Source organism: Macaca nemestrina, chromosome 6 (assembly GCF_043159975.1).
Source record: "Macaca nemestrina isolate mMacNem1 chromosome 6, mMacNem.hap1, whole genome shotgun sequence".
NCBI lineage: Eukaryota > Metazoa > Chordata > Mammalia > Primates > Cercopithecidae > Macaca > Macaca nemestrina.
Window position 1 is genome coordinate 72735158 of NC_092130.1, and position 10074 is coordinate 72745231.

Consider the following 10074-nt stretch of genomic DNA (forward strand, 5'->3'; position numbering starts at 1 on the left):
AACTATTAGGACATATTCTTTTTAAAGCCTCAATAGAAATACCCAAAAGCTATATTTTAGCACAGGTAATAAAATATTTTTCTCTCTAGAAATCTAAAAATCAGAGAGGATTATATAAAACTATGAAATTGAAATCTTCTGTTATAATGGAAATGGTGTGTATTAACTCTCAACTACCATGAGAGAAAGAGAGTTTTTCTGTATTTCTGCCATGAAAAAAAACATTGGCCAAGGTTCAAAAAATGATACCTAAGTGGTGTTAATGATTCTAAAAGCAACTGAATAAAACCATTTTTGTCTAGTTTTCATAGTTTAATGTCTAAGGAAGTTCTAAATGTGGGTGTGAAAATTGGCTTATATTTTCTGACCCTACTTAAAAAAAATAAACATTATTTTTAGAGTAGTTTCAGGTTCACAGAAAAATGGATGCAAATTATGGCGAGTTCCCATATAGCCCCTCTCCTTACACACACACAACCTCCCCTACTATGAAACCTGCATCAGAGTGATACATTTGTTACAACTAATGAACATATATTGACACATCACTATAACCCCAAATCCATAGTTTACATTTGGGTTAACTCTTGGTGTTGTACAGTCTATGGGTTTTGACAAATGTATAATGACATATGCCCATCATTACAGTATCATAAAGAATAGCTTCACGGCCTTAAAAATTCTGTTCTTTACCTTTTCATTTCTCCCTCCTCTCAACCTGTGGCAAGCTGATCTTTTTATTGTCTCCATAGTTTTTGCCTGTCTGAGAATGGTGTATGGTTGGAATTGTACTATGCAGTTTTTTTTCAGAGTAGTTTCTTCAGTGTAGTATGTGTTTTAGTTTCCTCCATGTCTTTTCATGACCTGATAGTTCTTTCCATTTTGGCACTGAAATAATGACCCATTGTCTGGATGTACCAGAGTTTATTTATTCATTCACCTTCTGAAGGACATTTTGGTTGCTTCCAAATTTTGGCAATTATGAATAAATCTGCTATAAATATTCATGTGCAGGTTTTTGTGTGTACATAAAATCTTCAGTTCATTTGGGTAAATACCAAGGAGCACAATTGCTGGATCATATGGTAATAGAAGGTTCACTTTTATAAGAAACTACCAATCTGTCTTCCAAAGTAGCTGTATCATTTTGCATTCCCATCAGCAATGAATGGATTTCTTGTTATTCTACATCCTCACCTGCATTTGCTGTTGTCGATGTTTTGGATTTTAACAATTCTAATAGGTGTGCAATGGTATCGCATTTTTGTTATGATTTGCAATTCTCTAATGACATATGATGTTAAACATATTTTTACATGCTTACTTGTCATATGTATATCTTCTTTGGTGAAACATCTGTTTAGGTCATTTTTACCCATTTTTAACTTGCTCATTTGAGAGTAATGGCAAAAGTCGCAATTATTTTTGCACCAACCTAATAATTAAGTTGTTCGTTTTCCTATTGTTGAGTTTTAACAGTTCCTTATATATTTTAGATAACAGTTATTTATCCAGTGCATGATTTGCATATATTTTCTCCCAGTCTATAGTTTGTTATCCTCATAATCTTGACATTGCTTTTCGCAGAGCCAAAGGTTTAATTTTAATGAAGCCCAACTTATCAATAATTTATTTCATGGATCATGCCTTCAATGCTGTATCTAAAAAGTCATCACCATACCCTAGGTCATCTAGGTTTCTTTTATGTTATCCTCTAGGAGTTTTATAGTTTTGCATTTTATATTTAGGTCTATGATAAATTTTGAGTTAATTTTTATGAAAGGTGTAAGATCTGTAACTAGATTCATTTTTTTGCACGTGGATATCTAGTTGTTCCAGTACCATTTGTTGAAATAACTACCCATTTATGTGAGTCTATTTCTGGACTCTCTAATCTGTTTCACTGATCTATTTGTCTGTTCTTTCATCAATTTCACACTGTCTTGATTACTGTAGCTTTATAGCAAGTCTTGAACTGGAATAGTATCAAACCTCCAACTTTGTTTTCCTTCAATATTGTGTTGGATATCCTGGGTCTTTTGCATCTCCATATAAACTTTAGAAGAAGTTTATCAATATCCACAAAGTAACTTGCTGGAATTTGGGTTAAGATTGCATTGAATCTATTGATCAAGTTGGGAAGAACTGACATCTTTACAATACTGAGTCATCCAATTTGTGAACATGGAATATCTCTCCATTTATTTAGTTCTTCTTTGAATATATTTTATCAGAATTTTTTAGTTTTATTCATATAGATTTTTTTTTTTTTTTGAGATGGAGCCTCATTCTGTCACCAGGCTGGAGTGGTGCAGTGGCATGATCTGGGCTCACTGCAACTTCCACCTCCCAGGTTCAAGCGATTCTCCTGCCTCAGCCTCCCAAGTAGCTGGGACTACAGGCATGCACCACCAAGCCTAGCTAATTTTCGTATCTTTAGTAGAGACGGGGTTTCACCACGTTGGCCAGGCTGGTCTTGAACTCCTGACCTCAAGTAATATGCCCACCTCAGCCTTCCAAAGTGCTGGGATTACAGGTGTCAGCCACTGCGCCCGGCCAGTTTTATTCATATAGATCTGATACAAATTTCATTAGATTTATATCTAAGTATTTTATTTTTGGGAGGTGCTAATTTAAGTAGCAATGTGTTTTTAATTTCAAATTCCACTTGTTTATTGTTGGTATACAGCAAGGTGATTGACTTTTGCATGCTGACCTTGTAACCTCATTATAATCACTTATTAGTTCAGTTTTTGTAGATTATTTCAGATTTACAAATGTGATTATGTCATCTGTGAACAAAGAGTTTTATTTCTTCCTTCTCAATCTGTATACCTTCGGTTTTCTTTTCTTCTCTCATTGTATTAGCTAAGACATCCAGTACAATGATGAAAAGGAGTGGTGAGAGAAGAAATTCTTGCCTTGTTTCTGATTTTAATGAGAAAATGTCTAGTTTCTCCCCGTCAAGTGTATTCATTGTGGGTTTTTTTGTATATGATCTTATCAGTTTGAGGGAGTTCTCTATACTTGGTTTGCTGGAAGTTTTCATTATGCCTGAATGCTGGATTTCCTCAAATGCTTTTCTGTGTCTATTGATATGGTCATATACATTTTCTTTTTTAGTCTGTTTATGTGATAAATTACATTAATTGATTTTTGGATATTATCCAATTTTGCATAACTGACAAAAGCCCCACTTGGTCATGTGTATAATTCCTTTTATACGTTGTTGGATTCAGGCTGCTGATAAGTTGTTGAAGATTTCCGCATCTATGTTTATGAGAGATATTGGTCTGTAGTTTTCTCTTCTTGTAGTATGTTTGGTTTCTGTATTAGAGTCATGCTGGACTCATAGAATGAGTTAAGAAATATTCCTTCTGCTTCTGTCCTCTGAAAGAGACATTGGAGAATTAATACAATTTCTTCTTAAATTTTTGGTAAAATTCACCGGTGAGTCCACTTGGGCCTGGTGCTTTCTATTTTGGAAGGTTATGAATCAGTAATTCTATTTATTTATTTTTAATTTAGTTTTAATTAACATATAATAATTTTACATATTTATGGTATACAGTGTTATGTTTTGGTTTATGTATCATTGCATAATGATCAAATCAGGATTTGGCATATCATCTCAGTTCATTTATTTAATAGTTATAGGCCTGTTTAAGTTGTCTATTTCTTCTTATGTGAGTTTAATTGGTTGTGTCTTTCAAGGAATTGGTTCATTTCATTAAGTTATCAAATTTGTGGGTATAGAGTTGTTCATAGTATTTTTTGATTATTCATTTAATAACCGTGGGACCTAGAGTGATCTCCCCTTTTTCATTTCTGATAGTAGTAATTTGTACTCACTCTCTTTCTTAGCCTGTCTAGAGTCTTATAAATTTTGTTGTTGTTGTTGTTGTTTGTTTGAAGGGAAGAGCTCAATTTATTAGGTTGTGAGTTTCTCTGTTTTGCCTTTACAGATGCACAAAGGTCATTGAAAGTATAACTGAAGGAAATAGATCAGACGAGCCTAAACACAAGACTTTCGGCCGGGCGCGGTGGCTCACGCCTGTAATCCCAGCACTTTGGGAGGCCGAGGCGGGCGGATCACAAGGTCAGGAGATCGAGACCACGGTGAAACCCCGTCTTTACTAAAAAAAAAAATTACAAAAAATTAGCCGGGCGCGGTTGTGGGCGCCTGTAGTCCCAGCTACTCGGGAGGCTGAGGCAGGAGAATGGCGTGAACCCGGGAGGCGGAGCTTGCAGTGAGCCGAGATCGCGCCACTGCACTCCAGCCTGGGCGACAGAGCGAGACTCCGTCTCAAAAAAAAAAAAAAAAGACTTTCTAGCTGCAGGGCTGGTGCACGGGACCCCAGGAAGGCAGCCAAGGCCATTCGTGCCCACTAGGGACAGTCCAGAGACCTTGAGCCAGGGACTCGCGATCCGCTAACCTCTTCTCCCCCATTGCGTTGACAGTTGCCTTGCACTGATTACCATAAAATAACTCTCGTTGGCATCCAAGCTTTATAAAAACACCTTCATTTTGCTCAAAAAGGCAGTCAATAGATACAGAGAAGCCAAACTGAACAGCCTCAACAAAATAAAATTAAAACCAGCAGCGAGCTGGGCGCAGTGGCTCACACCTGTGATTCCAGCACTTTGGGAGGCCGAGGCGGGCGGATCACAAGGTCAGGAGATCAAGACCATCCTGGCTAATACTGTGAAACCCCGTCTCTATTAAAAATATAAAAACTTGGCTGGACGTGGTGGCCGGCGCCTGTAGTCCCAGCTACTCAGGAGGCTGAGGCAGGAGAATGGCGTGAACCCGGGAGGCGGAGCTTGCAGTGAGCCAAGATCGTGCCACCGCACTCCAGTCTGGATGACAGAGCTAGACTCCGTCTCACACACACACAAAAAAACAAAAAACAAAACAAAAAACACAAAAACCCAGCAGCAAATCCTCTTGCTGAAGACTTTGACTAGAGGGTGCTTGCACCAAAGTTCTAGGCTGTTAGGGGGCCCCCACGCACCGTCCTCACCTTGAACACACCAGCTTGGGGGATTTTAATGGCCTTTTCAAGGTCATTGTAGCGACTCCTCTTTGGGGCTTTGTTGAAGTGGTCAAGCCCTAGCCAAGGCCAAGGATAAGACATGTTACTGGGCAGTGGCTCAAAGTCTTTCAAATTTACTTCATATTCGTCTTCATTTATGTACTGGTGTCGTCCCATCATTACAACTGCAAACTTGAACTTCTCGTACTCCTTCTCCTGGATGTCCAGCAGGCTCTGGATTCACTTTGTCACTTCTCAGAAATGCTCACCTTGGTGTATTCTCAGAAAAAATGGGATTCCGAACGTTCTGAAGACCTCTTTGTGGAAATGTGCCACTGTGACAAGCATCTGATTCTCTTTGTCTGTGTCCATCTGGTCCAAAGGGATTTCCTCTATTCACAATGTCTGGCTCGTTGCCAGAAATAAACATTCTAATAGTTCATCTTCTTGATGGACACAAATGATTTTGTAGCTTACAATTTCTAGAAGCCTAAGTTTCCCTGCTGCTTTCTCCCCAAGCTCCACGGACTTTTTACATTCCTCTGACTGGTCCCAGACACACCCATGCTTGTCCGGTTATAGTGTTATTTCTTCTTCCCTAAATTGGCTGTTTAACTATGTACACTTAAAACTTCACCTGTTCTCACAGTCTGTGATTTTCATCTTAAGATGCTGATAGTAAAGTTTCTTAGGTTGTCTAGGCTTGAAGAATTGTAGAAGATCTCTTAAAGTACCTTCATAGTTATGTCTAAGAGGATTATCCGGGCCATCCCTATAACCTTGAGACTTGAAAAACTGGAGCAACATTGGCTCTGTGTTGGGCCTCTGTGCAACGGTCTTTGCAATGTGAAGATAATTCATTTTATTTGATGATGTAACCACAAATCCAGGATCATTAGGGATTGTTTTATCACAGAAAATAACATCAGCGCGGTGGTAGAGATCTCGGAAATACTCCTTTTCGGTGGGTAATTCACTGTTACCATTTTTCAGGGTCATCCTTCTGAAATACTATGATGTCACCATCCATTCGTTCATCAAGGGTTTTATCAAGAGACACGTCTTAGTCCTGAATTCTCTCCGTTAAATTTGGTTTAACTTTCTCATAGAGGATAAGGCTAGTATCTTTAATAAATCCTGCTCTGTTACACATAACTGGGAGCAAGGCACGTATTTTACAGGATTATTGGTGTGTAGATATGCCCACAGTAATTCAAGCTCTGCGTTTTGGGATCATACATCTCCAAAAACAACATTACATCACAATCTTTATCACACTTGGGTAAGGTCACTCCACTAGCAGCAAGTTCAGGATCGACTGTTTCTAGGAATATTGTCCAAGAGTTTTCATTATTACTGACCTCAATCATTGCTTTATTGCTGTCACAAAACTTGTCCTCTGCAGCTATCTGTGCTTGCCTATAGAGATGGGCTTTCTGCCATTCCTTCCACTTCTGAGCCTCAATCCTTTTCTCTTCTTGTAATTGTTCCACCAACTGCTGAGGAATGTCATGGTCGGTTACTGCCTGTAAAACTTCACTCAGTTTTGATTCCCTGATACAGACTAACATGTAAGCATTAGTGCAGTGTCGGACAGACAGGTCGTCATCGTGACCCCCATAAATGTGCTCAATTGCTTCCTTTTTAGTACACCTTGACACCACATCGTCATCAAATTTACACCATTTGCCGTCCCCTTTGGGTTTAGATAAAGCACATAATGTCTACCATGATTATCTCCACTATGAACCAGGACTGCATGAAGAATATAATTTGCAGGGTCCTTAGGATCTGTTTTTTTTTTTTTTTTTTACAAAAATTCATCAAATGGTAATTGCTCTGAGAATTCAAACTTATCATTGATCTTGATATTTTGGTCCGGCTGAGGGTCATACATAAATCTCATCAATTGTAGACGTAACACTGGTGGTGATGTTAGAAATTTCACATCTTTCTCTGCTTCCTGTAAGCCATGTTCCCTAGTGTCCTATTTATTGTCCCTATTGAGCAGTTCTACTGCCACATAATCCACAAATGATTCAAATATATTTTTCTTTCCTTTGATATTTAGCTGGGTATCATAATAATCTTCTCTTCTATCAGACGGGTGGTCTACTTCTTTACACTGGATATAGGACACCATTTTGTGTCGGAATCATCTGGGTATGGTGTCCTCTACACAGGTGCCTTTCACGTTATTTTCCACGTTATCAAGCAACACTCCAAAGCTGCTGAACATCATGTTGCATGACGCTGTCTAAAATTTCCCACCCAAATGACTTTGTTAGCTTTTTTGTTCCTATGGGTTCATCACTTTGCTGTAATTCTAGAATACTCTTCATAATGCTAAAGGGACGCTTTTAGACGAATCATCCCCCTCGGTTGGCATCATGTACACAGCCTTTCGTAGCTGATTTGTGAAAAATAACGTCTGTAGCAGGCTGTCCATGTAACAAGTCACTCCCTGATTCTTTAAGCTGACATAGCCTGTGTGCTTCTTTGAATCCCACGCAACTTCATGGGAAGTATCCACCTGTACAAAGACTTCAATGGTAACTTTGTCATCATCTATAAATCCTTTCTCAGGATCAGTCACTTCACTCTAGGCCATAAAATTGGAAAATCCCCAATCGTTTTATTTATGGAAGAACAAATGACTAATACGACGACTGAACGATTTTTCATCATCTCCGTAATTTATTATCTTCAGCACTGCTTGTGTATGACAAGTCCGTGACGTGGAGTCAGATTCAGCATTGCTCTGGAGAAAGAATGCTACACTTTTTTGGTGCGGTCTCTCTGGATAAAAGTGTGGCACACCATAATCTTCCATGGCAGATTTCGCACAAAACACGGAGGACTAAGGACCGACTCACTCAGTCTGCTGAAGCGCTCCACAGTGAACCGAAAGGTCTCCTTGGAGCGCTCACTGGTTTCATCCTCCTTGTCCTCTGCGTTGCTATGTCCATCACTCGGGGCCGCGTTCCCATTGATCACAGTGTTCTGGGTAATTCTTGATGGGTCGTCTGTATCTCCAGCTTCCATCTCCATGTTCTCGGGCTCGCTCAGCTGCCGCTTGCCCACTTTCTGCTGCTGCTGCTGCTGGTTCATGTTGGCCGCGGGCCGGTGGGCGCGAGGCGGCGGCTGGGCGACTTCCTCCCGCTCCTCCCACGCGTCATCGGCGGCGATTTTATTGATCTTTTCAAAGAACCAGCTTTGGTTTTGTTGATTTTCTCTGTTGATTTTCTGTTTCAATTTCATCGATTTTGACTCTAATTCTTACTAGTTCTTCTCTTCTGCTTACTTTGGATTTTATTTGATCTTCTTTTGCTAGTTTTCCAAGATAGAAACTTAGGTTATTCATTTTGAATCTTTCATCTTTTCTAATATCTACCTTTAATGCTATAAATTTCCCTCTACACACTGCTTCCACCACATTCCACAAATTTTGATAAGTTGTGCTTTTGTTTTCATTTAGCTTAATAGATTTTAAATTTTCTCTTGAGATTTCTTCTTGATCCATATGTTACGTAGAAGTATGTGATTTAATCTTCATGTATTTTTAGATTTTTCAGTTATCTTTCGGTTATTAATTTCTAACTAAATTTCCTTATGATCTGAGAGCAGACATTGTATGATTTCCATTTTTTTTTTTTTAAGTTGTGTTTATGTCACAGAACGTGGTCTATCTTGGTGAATGTTCCATGTGCTCTTGGGATAAATGTGTATTCTGCTGTTGAAGTGGTTGATAGACGTGAGTTATATCCAGTTGATTGATGGCGGTATTGAGTTCAACTGCATGTCCTCAGTGATGTTTTTGCCTGCTGAATCTGTTTATTTCTGGTAAGGGGGTGTTTAAGTCTCCAATTATAATAGTGAATTCATCTATTTCTCTTCCATAGTTCTACCAGTTCTTGCCTCACATAGCTTGATACTCTTTTTAGGTCCATATACATTAAGGATTGTTATGTCATCTTGAAATCTGTACCTGTTTATCTTTTTTAATGCCTCTCTTTATTCTTGATAACATTGTTTGTTGTGAAGTCTGCTCTGTCTGAAATTAATATAATTACTGCTGCTTTCTTTTGATCATTATTAGCCTGATATATTCTCCTCCATCATTTATTTTTAATCTATATTTATTTTTATATTTAAAGTGGGTTTCTTATGAACAACACATAGTTGGGTCATTTTTTTTTAATCCATTCTGACAATCTCTTTAATTGTGTATTTGGGCCATTGATATTAGAAATGATTATTTATATATTAAATTAATATCTATCATATTTGATATACTATTTGTTGTCCGCATTTGCTTCTTTTTAAAATTTAACTTAATTTTAAGTTCACAGTTTGTGCAGGTTTGTTACATAGATAAATGTGTGCCACGATGGTTTGCCACACCCATCAACCCAACACTTAGGGGTTTAGCCCTGCATGCATTAGCTATTTATCTTGATGGTCTCCCTCCCTCTGACACCCTGACAGGCCCCAGTGTGTGTTGTTTCTCTCCCTGTGTCCGTGTGTTAAGCTTTTTGATGTGCTGCTGGATTCAGTTTGCCAGTATTTTATTGAGGATTTTTGCATCAATGTTCATCAGGGATATTGGCCTGAGGTTTCTATTTTGTTGTATCTCTGCCAGGTTTTGGTATCAGGATGATGCCAGCCTCATAAAATGAGTTAGGGAGGAGTCCCTCCTTCTCAGTTGTTCAGAATAGGTTCAGAAGAAATGGTACCAGCTCCTCTTTGTACCTCTGGTAGAATTCAGTTGTAAATCCATCTGGTCCTGGGCTGTCTTTTGGTTGGCAGGCTATTTATTGCTGCCTCAATTTCAGAACTTGTTATTGGTCTATTCAGATTCCCACACAATAATTCTTCCTGGTTCAGTCTTGGGAGGGTGTATGTGTGCAGGAATTTATCCATTTCTTCTAGATCTCCTAGTTTATTTGCATAGAGGTGTTTATAGTATTATCTGATGGTTGTTTGTATTTCCGTAGAGTCAGTGGTGATACTCCCTTTATCATTTCTTATTGTGCCT

General features: G+C 38.6%; 1 pseudogene; it reads right to left on the minus strand.

The window, feature by feature from the left end:
* Positions 1-5628: 5628 nt before the first annotated feature.
* On the minus strand, positions 5629-8081 carry LOC105471140 (ubiquitin carboxyl-terminal hydrolase 7 pseudogene; annotated as a pseudogene).
* Between the last annotated feature and the right edge of the window lie 1993 nt (positions 8082-10074).